Genomic DNA, 19394 nt, shown 5'->3' on the forward strand with positions numbered 1-19394 from the left:
TGGATTTACATTCTGCCCTCATCCCTTTAAATCTTGACCAATGGGTCATATAGGGTATTGATATTTCTCAGATCTCTTTCAACTTGCAGCAATTATTTTTTCACTTTTAGTGACCTGCACTTTATTTGCTGATTTTGCACATAATGCCTTGTCATGATGCATATTATTATTATATTTGACATTTTATACGTGTCATAATGCCTTGTCATGATAAACATCATTATTATATTTGACATCTTTATCGAATTATTGTCTTGTGTATTATTTTTGTATCTTTGCTGTATAGAGTACTGCATATTTATTCCTATACAAATCCTTTGTCTTAGCATCGTGGAGGAGTGGAGCATTAGGTTCTTAATTTAGAACCTTTTTAGAACCTTTTTGGAGTGTTACACATGGCATATTTGTCCTGGCCTTTTTTAATTGCTTTTATTCTTATCAATGTCACTGTGTGGAATTTTTTGTGTTAATAAAATGTATTCATTTGTTTATATATTTTTGTGTTATATTGTGGTTATGACCATGGGGTTGATCGCGTCCATTATACACACTTCTTTCTCTTGTTGGTTGTATATCTAATTATGTGTGTGGTCAGCAGTCCCCCTTAGTTATTGGTAGTGCCCTCAAGTTTTTTGTTTTTTTCTAAAATAACTAGGAATAGACACAAGAAAAAATTGGAATGGAGGCCTCAAATGCCACAATTTATAGCCCAAAGATATAGGAGGTGTGTGATGGAGATACTACACAGTTAAATATGGGACCTGTATTTTTATTTCTTTACAGGAAAATAGTTTCAAGAACTAAAGCAACACACAGCAAAAACAGTTGAATGTAGGCCTTATATACCACAATTTTTAACCCACTGATAGCTGAGTTGTGTGACGGAGATACCAAACTGTAAAATATGTGTCCTGTATTTTTTTTTACAGGAAAATTGTTTCAAAAACTAGGGTAACACCCAGCAAAAACAGTTGAATGGAGGCCTCAATTGCCACAATTTGTAGCCCACAGATAGATGAGGCATGTGATGGAGATACCACACAGTAAACTATCTGGCCTGTATTTTTTTGGCCAGTAAAATTGATCCCCGGGGTCATCAAGTTGCAGAAAGCTTCTGAGACCATGCTTACAACATGGTGTTAGAAGCTTTCAGTATAGGTATAATGCACTGAAATGCTAATGCATTATACCTTCAGTAAAAAGGGAAAATAAAGGGACTGGGTAAAAAAGGGGAAAAAAAATAAAAACACATATAAAAAAAATTGCACAGTAATAATAATAATAATAATTATTATAGTAATAGCAATAAAAATCCACTAATAAATACACATTTTTTTGTAGCAAAATTACATAAACAAAAAAATACACATGTTTGGTATCGCTGCGTCCGGAACAATCAGATCTATAAAAGCTTCATACTAGTTAACCCCTTAAGTGAACGCCACAAAAAAACACAAAAAAGTAGCAAACTATGCTTTATCATCATACCGCTTGGAAAACGTGGAATAAGATGCGATCAAAAAGATGAATATAAATAAAAATACAATCACTGAAAATGCCATCTGGTCCCACAAAAGGCAAGCCACCACATAGCTCCATCAGTGGAAAAATAAAAAGTTATAGCTCTCAGAATAAAGCAGTGCAAAAATAATTATTTTTTTCTACAGAAATTTTTATTGTGTAAAATCACCAAAACATTAAAAAATATAAATTTGGCATCTCTGTAACCATACTGACCTGAAGAATAAAACTGCCTTATCAATGTTACCACACGTAGAACGGAGAAAAGAAATCTTGAATTGCTGGTTTTTGTTCATTCTGCCTCCACAAAAATCAGAATAGAAAGCAATTAAAAAATGCCATGGGACGAAAATGGTACCAATAAAAAAGACGGCTTGTCCCGCAAAAAACAAGCTTTCACTTGATTCTGTGGGCCAAAATATGGAAAAATTATAGCTCCCAAAATATGATGATGCAAAAACTTCTCCTTGCAAAAAAAAGCATCTTTTAGGGTGTGTCAGAAGCCAAACATAAAAAAGGATATAAATCTGGTATCTCTGTAATCGCACAGACGCAAAGAATAAAGTCGCCAAATCACTTATACTGCATGAGGAACGGTGTAAAAAATAAAACCAATTCTTCACCTGCTGTGGATTTGTTCATTAAATCGCAGTAAGGCTCGGCGCACATTTATCCTGCACTCTACACTGAGCACTTATACTGGGGTTTCCATGTAGTTCTCTGAAATACGTGATTCAGACAAAACCACCGATTGAAGATTCCCTATAATAAGGCAGATGGAGGCATTGTGAATGCCATAGGACCTGTGATCTGGCAGTGTCTGTATTTTTAGGCATGCATAAAAACTGGGTACACCATAGTTTTGTGCACCTCTGAAAGGAAGGACAACACTGAACAGAGGCCAAATTGAGTCCAGAGTATCTCTGTTGCCTCATTATAGTGAATGGATCCATCGGGGGTTTCATTTGTCTACTCTGAGAACTTACCCAGATGTAAGTGCTCAGAGTAGAGCGCCAGATAAATGTGATCCCAAAAGTTATGAAAAATGTTCCCATTAAAAGCTTCAACTCAATCCACAAAAAAGCAAGTCTCCACTCAGGTCCATCATCTGTTAACAGAAATATAGGAGGCTTCCATGTTACTGGTAGCACAAAGGCTCTGGAAAAGCAAAATGGCTCCTTGCCCCCAAAAAGAAATTCAAATGCCCCATCCCTTCTGAGCCCCACCCAGTGTGCATAAACTACCTTTAGCGTTCACATTTGGCAGAGGTATAATTTTTCCAAAATGGGGTCACTTGTTGGGTGGGCGATTCTGCTCTCTAGCACTTAGGGGGCTCTGTATCTGGAGTCTGCAAACTATTTTAGGAAAATCTGCACTCCAGGAGGTTAAATAGCGCTCCATCCCTACCAAGACTGTCCGTATGGCTAAGCAGTACTGTACAGCCACATATTGTGTATTTCTATATTCAGCAGAAACTGTGGGACAAATTCTGATGCCAATTTTACCCACTTCTTGTATGAAAATGTTAAATCTGGGGCTAAAACAAAATGTTTGTGGTAAAAATATAATTATTTTTTCTTCACTGCCAAATGGTATAAAATTCTGTGACACAACCTTGGTATCAAAATGATCATTACACCCCTAGATTAATTCATTGAGAGGTGTAGTTTGTTAAATGGGGTCACTTATGGGGCGATCTACTGTTCTGGTACCTCAGGGGCTCTCCCAGTGGCTCATGGCACCCTCAAACCATAATAATAAAATCTGCACTATAATATGGTGCTCCTTCCCTTTTGAGCTTTGCACTGTGCCTCAAAAGTAGTTTTCACCAACACATGGGGTATTGTCACACTCAGGAGAAAATGCACAACAAATTATGGGGTCCATTTTCTCTTGTTACCCCTGAGAAAATACAAATTTGGGGCTAAAAGGAAAATTTTGTTGGAAAATATGTTTTTTTTTATTTCCCTAGCTCTGTTATAAACATCTGTAAAGCACCTGGGGGTTCGAGAAGCTCACCACACATCTAATTAAGTTCCTTCAGGGGTCTAGTTTCCAAAATGGTACCACTTGTAAGGGATTTCCACTGTTTAGTCTCATCAGGGGCCCTCCAAAAGTGACATGTTATCCTCTCTCGATTCAAGCAAATTTTGCGTTCAAAACATGAAACGGTGCTCTTTCTTTTCCGAACCCTGCCGTGCACCCAATCAGTAGTCTTTCTCCAAACATAAGATATCGACATAATCAGAAGAAATTGCACAATTTTTTTGGGTCCATTTTCTCCTGCTACCTTTGTTAAAATAAAAAAATAAAAACAATTAGTACTAAAAGATGATTTTTTGTGGAACAAATGTGATTTTTAATTTTCACTTCTCTAAGTTATAAACTTATGTGAAGCAGCTGGGGGTTCAAAAACATATAGATAAGTCCCTTGAGGGGTCTCGTTTCCAAAATGTGGTCACTTGTCAGGGGTTTCTACTGTTTAGGCACATCAGGGGTTCTCCAAACGCAACAGTGCGCCTTCCCTTTCGAGCCTTGGCGTGCGCCCAAACAGTAGTATTCCTACACACATGGGATATTGGTGTACTCAAAAGAAATTGCACAACAAATATTGTGGTTCATTTTCTCCTGATACCCTTGAGAAAATAAAAAAAAATTGTGTCCAAAGTAAAATTATTGTGAAAAAAAGTTAAATGTTAATTTTTTTGTTCCACATTGCTTTAATTCTTGTGAAGCACCTGAAGGGTTAATAAACATCTTGAATGCAGTTTTGAACACCTTGAGAGGTGCAGTTTTAAGAATGGTGTCACGATATTTTCTGTCATATAGGCCAACAAAGTCACTTCAAATGTAAGGTGGTCACTAAAAAAAATGGTTTTATAAATTTTGTTGGAAAAAATGAGAAATAGCTGGTCAACTTTTAACCATTATAACTTCCTAATAAAAAAAATCATGTTTCAAAAATTGTGGTGATGTAAAGTAGACATGTAGGAAATGTTATTTATTAACTATATTGTGTGACATGATGCTCTGATTAAGGGGCATAAAAAAGATTGAAAATTGTGACATTTTCAATATTTTTACAGAATTTACATTTTTTCCACAAATAAACACAAGAAATTTTACCACTATCATAATACAGTACAATATGTCACTTTAAAACAGTCTCAGAATCAGTTGGATCATTGAAGCATTCCACAGTTATAACCACATAAAGTGACAGTGGTCAGATTTCAAAATTAAGGCCTGGTCATTAACCTACAAAGTGGCTTGGTCCTTAAGAGGTTAAGGCAATGGTACCAAATACTAATGAAATGTATGTATGCTTTTGACTTTGCAGTAAGTAATAAAAATACCTTAAAACATTCTCACTCTCAATATTTTGGCATTTGGTAAATATTAATAATTATTGAAATCATAACTGACTGAAAATGGGAAAGGTTTATTTTGATTTCATGTCAGATATTGAGAAAAACATGCATATGTGTCTTTCATATAGACATAAACTTCCGGTTTCAGTAGTATATATTTACCTAAAATAGAAACAAAATGTGTCATCTTTAACTTTAGGCCTTTTAGAGATCATTTCATCTTCAACTTGCTTGACTATTCAGAATAACAGTAATTTTAAACAGGGGTGCCCAAACTTTTACATGCCACTGTGTTATGTATATGTATATAAAAGTACCAATTGCTGGTTTAAAGACAACCGTATCACTGTGCTTGATTGGCCAGCAAACTCGCCTGACCTTAAAAGGAATCTGTCACCCCATTTTAGCCCTATAAGCTGTGGCCACCACCATCAGGGGCTTAAGAGCTCAAGAGTTGTTACCTGAAATATTCACACATTCCAGATTTACAAAATCTAGAAAGTTCATTGTCATGCAAACAGGCTGGTTGTTAAAGAGTTAGGGATAAATATTAACTACTAGGATTTCTACCTTTAGGCTATGTGCCCAGGTATGCAGAAAATTCCTGAATAAAAACCAGACTCCTTCACATCGCTTGGTGAGACAGTGAAAGTAGACAGTTCATCACCCAAAGTCAATGTTGCCGATCGTTTCTCAGCTCCATCCCTTATTCCTGATGATGTAGCACATGTGTTGGTAAATCTGTTGAAGAACTCGTTCATTTCATTAGCTATGGGCAGATCCACGTCCCCATGCTCCTGCTTTGCCTTAAGCCCAGTTAACTGCTTCATGCCCAACCACACCTCCTTGGAATTGTTGTGTGACAGTTTATTTTCCAATTTAATTCGGAACACCTCACGGGCATTCTTAGTATCCTTCATTTTATATGCCAGTTTTTTCTCATTTAGAAAGTATTTCAATTCTTTTCTAATCCAAGGCTTGTTAGTTGCATAACATTGAATCTTTTTAACTGATACTACAGTATCAGTACAAAAATTTATTTAATCAGTTACTCTCCCGACAATATCATTTACATCATCATGCTCTCCTCTGTTGCATATCACCTCCCAGTCTGTAAGGTCGAAGCAGTCTTATAGAGCTTCCTCAGCTGCAGGAGACCACTTCCTGATTAGTTTTATTGTCAGTGGTTGTTTGCTGACAACAGGTTGATAAGATGGAGACAATAGTATGAGGTTGTGGTCAGATTTCCCCAGTGGGGGCAATGCAGATGATGAATAGGCGTCTTTAACATTTGCATAGAGGAGATCCAATATACTGCTGTCCCTTGTTGCACATTTAACATATTGATAGAACTTTGGAAGAGCCTTTGAGATCATGACTCTGATAAAATACCCAGAGATTAATGTTAACGAGTTTGGGTGCTTTGTCTGAAGGCGAGCCAACACCTCCAACAACACTTCACTAGCTGCCTCTTGGCTAGCAGATGGAGGTATATACATGACTATTGCAATGCAAATGGAGAATTTTCTAGGTAGATAGTAAGGCCTAAGGCCAACTGCTAAGAGTTCAATGTTTTGACAGCAGTGACTTTCCATAACAGTTATGTGCTGCTGATTACACCATCTGTTATTAATGTATAGTATCACCCCACCACCCTTATATTTACCACATCTAGCCTTGTCTCTATCAGCCCGAAACATTTGAAACCTTGGAATCGAGACACTTGAATCAGGAACGTCCCCATGTAACCAGGTTTTTGTAAAGCACATAAGACTGCATTCCTTGAACTCCAACTGGGTTTTACACAGAGCTTGCAGTTCATCCGTCTTATTTCCCAGAGAGCGACATTACCCATGATGATTGGTGGTACTGCTGGTTTAAACCTTCTTCTTCTGGACTTCAACTTTTTTCCAGCTCTGCAGCCTCTGAAAGGTCTCCACACTTCATGAGGAACCTGTGGTATGGCCACAGCTGTAGAAGGCTTCAACCTGCTCTGCTCAAGAAGTCGATCTCTTGAATACACAACACATTTAGTGACGGGCTTAGGGACTGCCAGCAGATTAGTGACACTGTCCTTCGCTCCAGTCCTCACCGTGACTGATTGTGTACAGTGTCCACCTCTGTACACAGATGGTTGCATCAGTAACCAACAAGGTAGAAGCTGTGTGTATTGCAGAACTATAGCTGACAGAGGCTGTATTAGATTCATGTCCAAGTGTGCTATTAACTGCGCATCACATGTATCCAATTAGGAGTTGCATGTACCTGTGGGTGATGTAAGTAGTAGGGGCAAATCCGGGTGCCAATCCAGAGCTGCGTGTCCAAGGGCACCTTCCCACAATGGTCTGTTATGCAGGGACAGTGCGATCCGCAGGGTTTAAAATATCCACAGTGCGATCAACAGGAAGTAAAACATCCATCAATCCAAGGTTAAAGTTAGGGGTCCATCAAAGATCCCAGAGTCGAAAAGAAAGCCAAAAAGAAAGTCCAACAGAAACAAACAAACTGAGTAGCTGCTGCTGCAATGGGCTGCCAGTAGCACAGCGCCAGTATTATCTCCTCTATCCCTCCATCTTGCAGAGAGCAGACAGGTACGTCCACTATCTCTGGAGTCTAGAGGAGGAGTTGTGATATTGTGATATTATTGGTCATTTTAAAAATTGAAAAATAAATAAAAATATGAAAATTGTATTGGATGTTTTAACTAATGTTTAGTAAGTTACAGTAGAGTAGAGCCCGGACTATAGAGTCTACCTTGTCACAGAGGCAGATTAAAAAATCTTTTGGCAGAAACAAAAACTGCTGATTATGTATGAGGTGATGGGAACTGTAAATGTGTGATTGGTGAGGATGTAGTGCAGAAGTGGAGTTTTTCTAAGAGAGGGCAGTGGGACTGTGGATGGTTGGAGGGGTGGTAGCGGGGCTGGGTTGGAACCTGGGTGAACTCTCAAGGGGGCCCTGAAAATTTTGCCAGTATGGGGTTCTGAAATTCCTAGTGGCAGCCCTTGCTGTGAACCTTGTATGCCACGACACATTACGCTATTAAAGAAGAACATTTTTCTAATGCTAAGTAGTTTGCATTTGCAACATTACTATTTCTAATTATGTTATTTATTGATGGCTAGTGACTACACTATACAGAAAATATTATAAGAAACTATTTCATTCCTTGTACAAAACTGTATTTTAAATACTTGAATTAAAGTTGACTGCAAATGTAAACTACTACCTAACATAATTCTTTATTCGAGCAGTTACTGTAGCCTCAGCTGTAACTATGAGCATGAATATTCCCAAGGCAAATATTATACTTAAAGTAGAAAGCGTTTCTAATGCTTACACAGTGGAAATCTGACAAAACCAGTTCCATTCAATCACATGTTGAAAAACTTCAAAGGCTTGGACAAGAGAGAGGATAAAAAGCTCAAATTCTCAAACACATCTTTCTTAATCACATGTATTTAAGATTGACAAAGAGTGTGAAAAGGTCATGTTAAAGAACAGAACTTGACTTTGACAAGATTAAAAACAGATACTATTTCTGCTGTTAAGCCTTCACCTCTCGGTAGCACAAATGTAAAAAAGAAAAGTCCTAAAATGAAAAGTAATGATCATCTCAAAAAGACTAAAAGTAGTCACTGATATATATTGCAATATGCATTGCTGTGTTCTGAGCTTTGAATATAAATGTGATTAAATTGAGCTGCATTAAGAAGACTCTTAAATAGTCATTGGCCTTTATATTAATTAGTTTAGAGCTATATAACCATCAAAAATCACGCACTGTTTCATCAAACAGTTCAATAGTAGTTATTCTATTATTCTAGATACATTATAATTGAAGGAAAATAACATTAATAACCATTTTAAAAACTTGAGGAAGAGTTGTAAGTCCCACAATGCAGAAAAAGTTTAAGCAAAAACTAAGTATTTAACGTTTGCCCAAAAAATAGGTATTAGACCTACCGGTAATGATGTTTCCAGGAGTCCATCCTGACAGCACCATGGAGGACGTCCTCCTCCTCCTTACAGGGACAGGAAAGCACATGAGAGGTTAAAAGGCCCCATCCCACCCCTTTCCCTCAGTGACTTAACAAGAACCACAGCGTGGATAATGCTATAACTCTTTTAATGGTATCATCATATTACATCATATGACATAACTTAACAAAACATAACATAACAGGGAGGGAACTACCCATGCTGTCAGGATGGACTCCTGGAAACATCATTACCGGTAGGTCTAATACCTATTTTCCAGGACGTCCACCTGACAGCACCATGGAGAGTACCAAAGCACCTCCTCAGGGTGGGATCACCGCCTGGAGAACTTTTCTCCCAAATGCGGTATGTTGGCCTGATAGCACGTCAAGTTTGTAGTGCTTGCAAAATGTATTCAGGCTGGCACAGGTTGCCGCTCTACAAATCTGCTCGACTGAGGCGCCTGCGCGCTCGGACCAGGAGGCTGAAACTGCCCTAGTAGAGTGGGCCCTTAAGGTATCTGGTGGGTTGGCGCTTTCCGACTGGTAGGCGTCTGAAATTACTGATGTGATCCATCTTGCGATGGACGCCTTAGAGGCTTTTCTCCCCCTATTTTTACCCCCGAAGAGGATGAACATGTTTGAGTCAATACGCCAGTCATTGGTGGCCTCTAGATAGCTTATAACTGCCCGTCTTACGTCTAGGGAGGGGAGACGCTGTTCTTTCTCATTGCGGGGATTGCTGCAGAAGGATGGTAGCACTATCTCCTGATTTATATTCTGGTAAGAGGCTACCTTGGGGATAAAAGCCGGATCTAATCTTAAGGTTATATGATCGTCTCTGATCTGGAGATATGGATCCTTGGTGGACTGGGCCTGGATCTCCCCTATTCTTTTGGCCGTGGTGATGGCTACGAGGAAAGCCATCTTTCGAGAGAGAGTCGAAATGGACATTCTATCACTAGGCATGTAGGGGTCCCTACATAAAGATCTGAGTACCAGGCCGAGGTCCCAGGGCGGGGTGAGCTGCCTAATTGTGGGGCGAAGACGCTGCGTGGACTTTATGAAACTTACCACCCAAGGATGGGAGGCTAAAGGGTAGTCGAAGAAGGCGCTCAAAGCCGAGATCTGGACCTTTAACGTGCTGGGTTTAAGCCCCTTATTATATCCCGACTGCAGAAAGTCTATGACACTAGGGAGGTCAGGGGTACCTGCCGAGAGGTCGGACCTGCCACCTTCCAGGCAGAATCTCTTCCATATTTTTCTGTAGATTGCGGATGTTACCGGTTTCCTGCTGGCCAGTAGAGTGGATATGACCTGCTCAGATAAGCCCTTTGCTCTCAGGATGTCCCCTTCAGGATCCATGCCGAGAGGCGTAGCCTTGCTGGGTCTGGATGGCGAATCGGCCCCTGGTGGATAACATCTTCCTTCAGGGGTAGCTCGACTGGGTTTCCTACTGCCATGGCTCCTAGCAGCGGAAACCAGCTTCTCTTTGGCCAGTATGGCACTATTAATATCACCGACGCGCGGTCCTCGCAGATCTTCCTGAGTACCGCCGGTATCAGCGCCAGTGGCGGGAATGCATACAAGAGGGGTTCCGTCCAGGCCTGGCTCAGGGCATCTACTCCGTCCGGGTGATCTGCTGGGTTCAAGGAGTAGAATCTGGCGACCTTTGAGTTCTTCCGGTTTGCAAACAGGCCTATACTGGGGGTTCCCCAACGCTGACAAAGCTGATGGAAGATTTCTTCGTTTAGCTCCCACTCTGTCGGGCTGACCCGCCGTCTGCTTAGATAGTCTGCTACTACGTTCTGAGAACCCTCTAGGTGGATTGCCGTTATGGAGAGGACCACCTCTTCTGCCCAGGCGAATATTCGACCTGCGAGTGCCTGGAGTGGTCGATGTCTCGGACCTCCCTGGTGTTTCAGGAATGAGACTGCCGTTGTGTTGTCGGACAATATCCGGACATGTCGATTTCTCACTACCGACCGGTTCTGACGCAGGGCTTCCCAGACCGCATAGAGCTCCCTGAAGTTGGAGGATCTGCTTCTGATGCTGACCGGCCATCTTCCTTGAAAAATTCTCCCTTCTACGTGGGCTCCCCATCCCCACGTACTGGCGTCTGTGGTGATTACCACGTACGGCGAGGTTGTCCATAGCACGCCCACCTGTAAGTTCTGGGGCTGTATCCACCACCGCAGGGATCTTCTTACCGTGTCTGGTAAGGATATGGGCCCGTCGAGAGAATCCTGATGCCTGTTCCATCCTGCGAGGATTTCCTTTTGAAGGGGCCTCGAATGGGACTGGGCCCATCTGACACATGGAATGCAAGCCGTCATCAGACCCAGAACTTCCATTGCACCTCTTATGGAGGAGCGGTGTCTCAGTAGTCTCCTGACTCTGTCTTGAATTGTCTGCTGCTTTTTTCTCAGTAACCGGGATATTCTGTCTCTTGAATCCAGAAGGACTCCCAGGAAGATCTTCCTGCTTTCTGGTTTTAAGTCTGACTTCTGGTCGTTGATCAGCCAGCCGAGATACTCCAGTGTTCTGATCGTTCGGCTTCTGTCCTGGATGAGCCTTTCTTCTGATCCTGCGACTAGGAGAAAGTTGTCTAGATACGGTATTATAATGAGTCCCTGCTTTCTCAGGTAGGCTACCACCTCCGCTACCAGCTTTGTAAATATTCGAGGGGCCGAAGCCAGCCCGAACGGGAGGCACTGGAACTGGAAGTGGCAGGTCTGGGATGGTAGACTGATAGCGAATCTTAATAGGCTTTGAGATGCGGGATGGATGGGGACCTGATAGTATGCACTCTTCAGGTCCAGAGTACACATGACAGCATCCCTGTCTATAAGTTGAATCGCTGAGCGTATTGATTCCATTCGAAACCTTTTGTATACCACCCAGGCATTTAGGGGTTTTAAGTTTATAATTGTTCTGGCCTCGCCAGATGGTTTTGTAATGGAGAATAGGGAAGAGTAATGACCTTTTCCCCTCTCCTGCTGCGGAACTGGCACTATGACCTCTGACCGGAGCAGGTCCTGTAGGTCTGCCCACATGGTAGAGTCTTCCGGGACTACGGTGGGGGCGATGTATCTGTCGGGGGGAGGGGAATAACATTCTATGCTGTACCCTTCTGTGATGGTTCTGAGGACACACCGGTTCTGGGTTACCTGGCGCCACCTTGCTGCGAATCGTCGCAGTCTTCCCCCGACCCCTATGGCGTCATTGCCTTCTAGACCTGGAGGATGACGCAAAAAGAGGGGCCTTGCTTCTCCCCCCTTGGCTCTGAGTGTTTCTAAAGGAGCCCCTGTTGGATCTACCCTGGCTCCTAAAATCGGTCTGTCTCCTGAAAAAGGACCCTCTACGAAAGGACTGGGGACGCTTGGGTTTTTCTTCTGGAAACCCCTTGTTTTTGTCAGACACCTGCTCTAGGATGCTATCTAGAGCTGGCCCGAACACCCTTGAGCCTGAAAAGGGGATGGAGCAAAGCTTTGTCTTTGAAGCATTATCCCCAGACCAAGACTTCAGCCAAACCGCTCGCCTAGCTGCGTTGGAAAGGGAGCTGTTTCTGGCTGCGAATCTTACTGATTCGGCCGATATATCTGAAAGGAACGCAGTGGCTGATTTCATCAGAGGGAGGGAAGCTAGGATCTCAGATCTAGGGGTCTTGTTGGATAAATGCTCTTCCAACTGTCCCACCCATAGGAACATGGACCTGGCCACTGAGGTGGCTGCTATGTTAACCTTAGTAAGGGCAGCTGCCGATTCCCATGTTCTCTTTAACAGAATATCCGCCTTCCGGTCCATCAGGTCTCTGAGACTTGATGAGTCCTCGAAGGGGATGGCGGGTTTTTTGGTCACTCTAGCTACAGGAACATCGATTTTAGGAATTTCCTCCCACAATCGTGTTTCCTCTGGGTCAAAGGGCAGTCGGCTCTTAAAGTCCCGAGACAGTATAAGTCGCCGTTCTGCCTCTTTCCATTCTTCTAGGACCATTGTCTTACTGTGTTCGCTTACGGGGAACACAGTTTGTTTCCGAGCGACCAGTCCCCCAAACATCAGGTCCTGTCGGGACTGCGGTTTTGGAACATCCTCTGTCTGCATGGTGTTCCTTACCGCCTGCACCAAGTCCTCGGTGTCCTCTAACTTAAACAGGTATTTCCTGCCTTGGTCCTTCCTGTCAGTCGGGATCTCCCCCTCCTCGGGATCCGAGTCCCGGGGGTCTGACCCTTCAGGCGAACTTGTCTCCGAGGCTAGCTCCATCTCCCACCTCGGCTGCTTCCGGCTTGGCCCCGGACTAGGGGACTGCTGCCATGAGAGATTGGATCTGGAGGCCTGTACTTCCTCCCGAATCAAGGATCGCATCTCGGCCAGGAGGGACGGCTGCTCGTTTCTTACGACCCTTAAAGTGCAGGGTCCGCAGAGAGTCTTGGTATAGTTGTCTGGCAGCTTTACCCTGCAAACCGGGCATCTGACAGACTTAGATGTGGCCTTTACCGAGTCCTTAACCTCTGTCGGGGGGGCTGGGGTACCCTTCTCCTGTACGATACAGAACAGGGATAGTCGGGTCAGTTGTCCTGGGCTGCGGGGAAGGCCGTGTGGGGGTTGGATTGTGCCAGTCGCACTTACCCCTCTGTCGGCTGGCGTCTCTGGGTCCATACCAGTGAAGCAGCTGTTGCCTGCGGTGAGCTGCTAGCGTGCGGTGAACTCCTGGTCTGCGGTGAGCTGCTGGCGTGTGGTGAGAGCTGCTGATGTGCGGCGAGCTGCTGGCATGCCCAGGCTGCTGGCGCGCTGTTTTCAAATCGGCGCGTGACGTCATCGCCGCGCGCCGGCCACTTCCGCTTCCTGTTCTGAAGCCCCGCCCACCGAGCGTCTTACAATGGCGGCGCCCATTGCGGGGACCCGGCTCCAGCTGCCCCGGGATCTCTCTCGCCGGCGCCCACACCGCCGGCTGCGTGTGGGGCAAGCGCTTCCAGCCGCAACCGCCGCGTGGTCTGTATGTTGTGCCGGCATCGCTCGCTGCCTGCGGGGACCCGGGCGACTGCCGCGCGGCCTGGAGCCGAGAGCCTCCCACCGGGAGGAGCGGCTTCCTCCAGGTGCGACATCCTGCTTCTGGCTTTGGGGCAGAGGGACTCCCCACCGGGAAGTGTCGGCCCTGGGCATCCTGACAGGGGGAAGGATTGGACCGGCCGCCCGATCCCCCTGCGCCCTCAGGTAATCTTCCTGCTCCGCTCGTATGTCCCTCCGTGCAGGGACAGGAAAGACACTGAGGGAAAGGGGTGGGACGGGGCCTTTTAACCTCTCGTGTGCTTTCCTGTCCCTGTAAGGAGGAGGAGGACGTCCTCCATGGTGCTGTCAGGTGGACGTCCTGGAAAGAATGATTGTCACCTTATAAGTCCTGACTATGAGAGAAAGGTATGAATTCCAAGATACTAAAATCTGTTTCGAAGAGTAGGACAAACTGTTGTGGTGCTTAAGGCATTGATTTGCGGATGAGTCTGACTAACTGTGACCAATAAAAATTTTACCAAAGCAATTGCTGACACATGTAGTAGGCAGTGTAAGACCCTATTCACATGTCTGTATAAAACCAGCACCCCAAATAATTCAGTACCCATGTCATCAGTGTTTTGGATCAGTGTGCCATCAGTGTTTTTCTGGTTACAAAGTTTCTATTATACTTTGCAATGTTAAACACACACAGCAGATGGATGGCACACAGCTGCCATTCGTGTGCTGTAAGAGTTTTACATAGACCAATAGACTTGTAGTAGATTTTTTCACGCGTGCAACCTGTAAAAAACGGACATGTCTCTGTATAGACATAGACATGTGCACAGTTGCATAGGTTATAATGGGTACATATGCCATCCATGAATAAAAAGGAAGCCACACATACTGCCTCACATACTGCAAACATGAACATATGAAGGGGGCCTGAAAAAGAGTGTGACATAACATCGATTGACCCGCTGAAGAAGCCAATAGTGAATCATAGTTGGACATAGATGCAGCAAGCAGTGCACTACAGTTCATCCATTATTGGTGTGCAACCAAGTTGAGAAATATACCATGATGGGTTATTTGGTCAAAAAGGCTGCGCAGCATGGTCATGTTTATGTAAAACACACAAATTGGCTCCCTTTTATTCTTTTATTTTAACTTACAAATGCAAACATATAAACTATTCTTCATATTATCCCCCTTCCCCACACCCTAACATCCCCAACAAAATTGTGGAAGTGGAGAGGATCTTCAAGGAAGTATGACAGAGGATCCCCAAATCCAGGTGTGAAAAACTTGTTGCATTATTTCCAAGACTCATGGCTGTACTAGCTCAAAAGGGTGCTTCTACTCAATACTGAGCAAAGGGTCTGAATATTCATGACCATGTGATATTTCAGTTTTTCTTATTTAATAAATTTGCAAACATTTCTACATTTCTGTTTTATTTTAGTCAAGATGGGGTGCAGAGTGTACATTAATGAGAAAAAAATAACTTTTTTGAATTTACCAAATGGCTGCAATGAAACAAAGAATGAAAAATTTAAAGGGGTCTGAATACTTTCCGTACCCACTGTAAGTTGTACTATTCAGAATAACTTGAAAGCTCTAACCACCTTCTGATACATTTGTGCTGAGTCTTAGAAATAGTCATGTAGGGTCACCCGTCATCCATAATCACCTATAGAAGTTTGATATATTAGATAAGATAATTTTTCTTTATATAAATGTTTTCGAACGAAAGCTTTATATTAATCACCATCTCCCTGCTCAAAACACAATGATAATGTAATGATTAGATTTATGTTGATGATTCTCTAGAAATTGTAAGGCAAGTCATTAATCTTTTATACACATTTTATTATGGTCCAAAACACACATTATACTTTCAATTAAGTTCACGTATTTAAAATGCCAGTAAAACATTTATTTTACGCACTAAAAAAGCTACACAAAATGTTATATCTCTTGAGCTTTAATTTTTCAGATGCTCCCTAAAATAATTCATTGAAAAGGATATAAAAAAAAATCACAGAAAAAAGGCAGCTTTACTTACTAACACCATGTCACATTACCTATGTACTACAGTATTATTATTATTATTTATTTATATAGCGCCATTAATTCCATGGTGCTGTACATGAGAAGGGGGGTTACATACAAAGTTATAGATATCGTTAACAGTAAACAAGTTTCCACAACAAATTTACAATGACAAACTGGTACAAAGGGGAGAGGACCCTGTCCTTGAGGACTTACATTCTACAGTATGTAGTAAATCCCCATGAAAAAGGAGAGAACAGCAAAGGTGCAAAATACTGATGAAACAACCACCCACCAGTCTAACATAATGGAGGGGGTGCTTGTCACATATTATAAATGCATACAGATGAGGCTTGCATAGGGCTCCAGTCACACAGGTACATGTGATGCTTAGAATCTAGTTTACAGCCTATTGGCGACATCCATACTATTATATATAGTGGTCTAGCCCACCACTATGTAAGTGCACCACAAAAGGACAGACAGCCCACAATTAGACAGCCAACATCTATGTGCATTCATACTAGGCAGCCACCTCATTCATGAATGGTAAGTTTGGCAGCCATATTTTGCACCTGCACTACCCCTGCCAATGGGTGTCTACTCCATTCTGTAATGCTTTAGTATTGTGACTTGGTGTTGGTAAGCAAGAGTGCCTTTTTGTGATTTATTTCCTCACTAAAATTCATGAAAATAGCAGAAAACCTGTTACTGCCACCTACCTACAGAACAGTTTAAGAATTGATTAGGGGAAGTTGCAGCAAAACCTTTAAGTGTAAGACAGCCTTAGGGTACGTGCACACGCTGCGGATTGCAGTGCGGATTTGGCCGCACGGATTTCGTAAAATCTGCAGGTAAATCTGCAGGTCAAAAGACCTGCGGTTTTACCTCCGGATTGCGCTGCAGTTTTGCCCTGCGGTTTTTCATCTCCTCAATGGAGGAGATGGCAAACCGCAGCGGAATCCGCAGAAGGAATTGACATGTCAATTCTTTCTGCAGTTTCAAAACCGCAGAAAAACTGCGGTTTTTAATTCCCATAGAGAATAATTGTACTGTACACCACAGCAAAAACTGCTGCGGATCCGCAGCGGCCAAATCCGCTGCAGAACCGCAGCAGAATCTGCAGCATGTGCACGTACCCTTAAAGATGTTTTCCAAGAAGGAAAATGTAAGGAAATGGCACCTTTCACATAATTCAACAGCAGCCCAACATAGTCATGTTTCAGGACAGATTATAGTCTGAAGAAGCACAGCTCCCAAGACCTGTGTATCAACTAGCAGGAGCAGGGTTGTAAGCACACATCCTTCAATGAGCTGAGGAGAAGTGAGTAACAGGTGAAGAAATAATTCGTCATTTAGCCTCAACCCTCCATGTTCAGTCAGCCAAGGAGAAACAATATTTCTTCTACTGTCACACACTTATCCTTGCTTGTGTCACGATACAGCTCCTGTCATTTAAAACACAGGTTTTAGGAGCTGTGTTACTTCAGACTGCCGCCCATCCTGGCATGTGACTAGGAAGAATTCTGTGATGGGGCACATTTTTTATATTCTTGGGGAACCACTCTAAGTGGAGCTTAGAATATTGATGATTTTAACTGACCTTACCTTTGACAACTTTATAAAACTTGCTAACTGAACGGCATCACTTGCTTTTTGTGCCACCGCCAAAAAACAGTTTAATATATGGTGCATCAAAAACTTTTTACAGACAGTTTTGAGGTCAATCTAACTTACCTGTACCTTGTATTCAATCTAATTCCTTGTGAATTTGAGCAGAGATAATCATTTCATGAACGTAAACAGAGGACACAATTTGCACATCTTGCTGCCAACAACTTACTGGTAATAAACTTTTTCTAAATATGCAATTATGTCCTCATTGATACTTAGATATGGGCGAAGCCAAACAGTAAAGTCTGGCATCCGTACCGAACCTAGCAGTAATGACAGCGTGGCAAACACTGCTTCTGATCAGTGGTCAGACAGACACAGTTCCCGCAGTTCCCACTGTCAAATTACAACATGAGCCAGAAGTTGTAATTTGAGGTAAAATTTACCTCTGTTCACTGGAATAGGTCACTGCTCCCATCTGTCTATGCCTGCTGGCGCTAATAGCAGTGAAACCGGCTGATCGGAGTATTCATCAGCCAGCACATAACCTCTAAATAAACAATAATAAAAAAAGGGGTGAGTTCCACTGTATTTTTTGATAACCAGCCAGACAAAACTGAGAGCTGGGGGCTGTAACCCTCAGCTGTCAGCATTAGCAAGGCTGGTTATCATGTACAGAGGGGTCCCCACCTTGTTTTTAAAATGATTTAAATAAATAATAAAAAACAGCGCAGAATCCCCCCATTTTTGACAACCAGTCTTGATAAAGAAGAGAGCTGGGATCTGGTAATGGGCCATGGATATTAGCCTCCCCAACCTAAAAATAGAAGCCCACAGTCACTCAGAAAAGGCACTTCTGTTAGATGTTCCAATCCTGATGCTTTTCCCAATTGCCCTGTAGTGGTGGTGGCAAGTGGGGTTCATATTTCTGGGGTTGATGTTACATTAGTATTGTCTGGTGACGTCAAACCCACTGCTTAGTAATTGAGAGGCGTCTATAAGACACCTATCCATCACTAATCCTACAGTTGCATTGTAAATAAAGACACAGCAAGAAAAAAATATTTTTTTTAAATAAAAACAAAACAACCACTTTTCCTTTTTTATTTAAAAATATCAAACACAGTTATACTCACATAACATCCATTCCTTTGAATCTTTTGGCAGGGAATGCTGCATCTGTGAGCAGTGGTGACCTCCTCGAGGTTACCGCAGGTCACTAAGGCTGCATTCCCAGCCAGGCCAATGAACTGCAGTGACCTCCCTCCAGTGAGGGGTTAGTGCGCCTCTGCACCATGAGACTTTTTCTCACTGTGCTAGCGGTGATCTCACTGGAGAAGACTTTTTTAAAAATATTTTTGAACCTTTCCTTTTCTTCAGTTTATTATGCTTTGGGATCTGGAGAGACCAAAGACCATTGTAAATGTCTTCATAACAAGTGGAGTACGTTCTATATTGGGACAATTGATAATCAAGCCACATCAAACCACCCTTGTGATTTGAGAGGAAAAAATGGGGGAGACAAAAGCACCTAGGGTGATATTTAAAAGTACAGATGAGAAGGGCGCACTGGAGTTAGGGTACCGTTACACTTAGCGATGCACCAGCGATCCCGACAACGATATGGATCGCTGGTGCATCCCTAAGTGGTCGCTAGTGAGCTGCCACAAAGGCTCAAAACCAGTGACTTTACAGCGATATTGCTAGCAATATTGCTATGTGTAACGGGGGCTTTACTCACCTGAAAAGATTGCAATTGTCACAACTCCAATAATTGACCAGGAATATTAGAGCTGCTGCAGTCCCTCCTTTGCATATCAATTAGTAAAAAAAAGGAGAATGGCATTTCAAAGTAGACAGC

This window comes from Dendrobates tinctorius, unplaced genomic scaffold, assembly GCF_039654945.1.
Source record: "Dendrobates tinctorius isolate UK_male_01 unplaced genomic scaffold, ASM3965494v1 ptg000030l, whole genome shotgun sequence".
Lineage (NCBI taxonomy): Eukaryota > Metazoa > Chordata > Amphibia > Anura > Dendrobatidae > Dendrobates > Dendrobates tinctorius.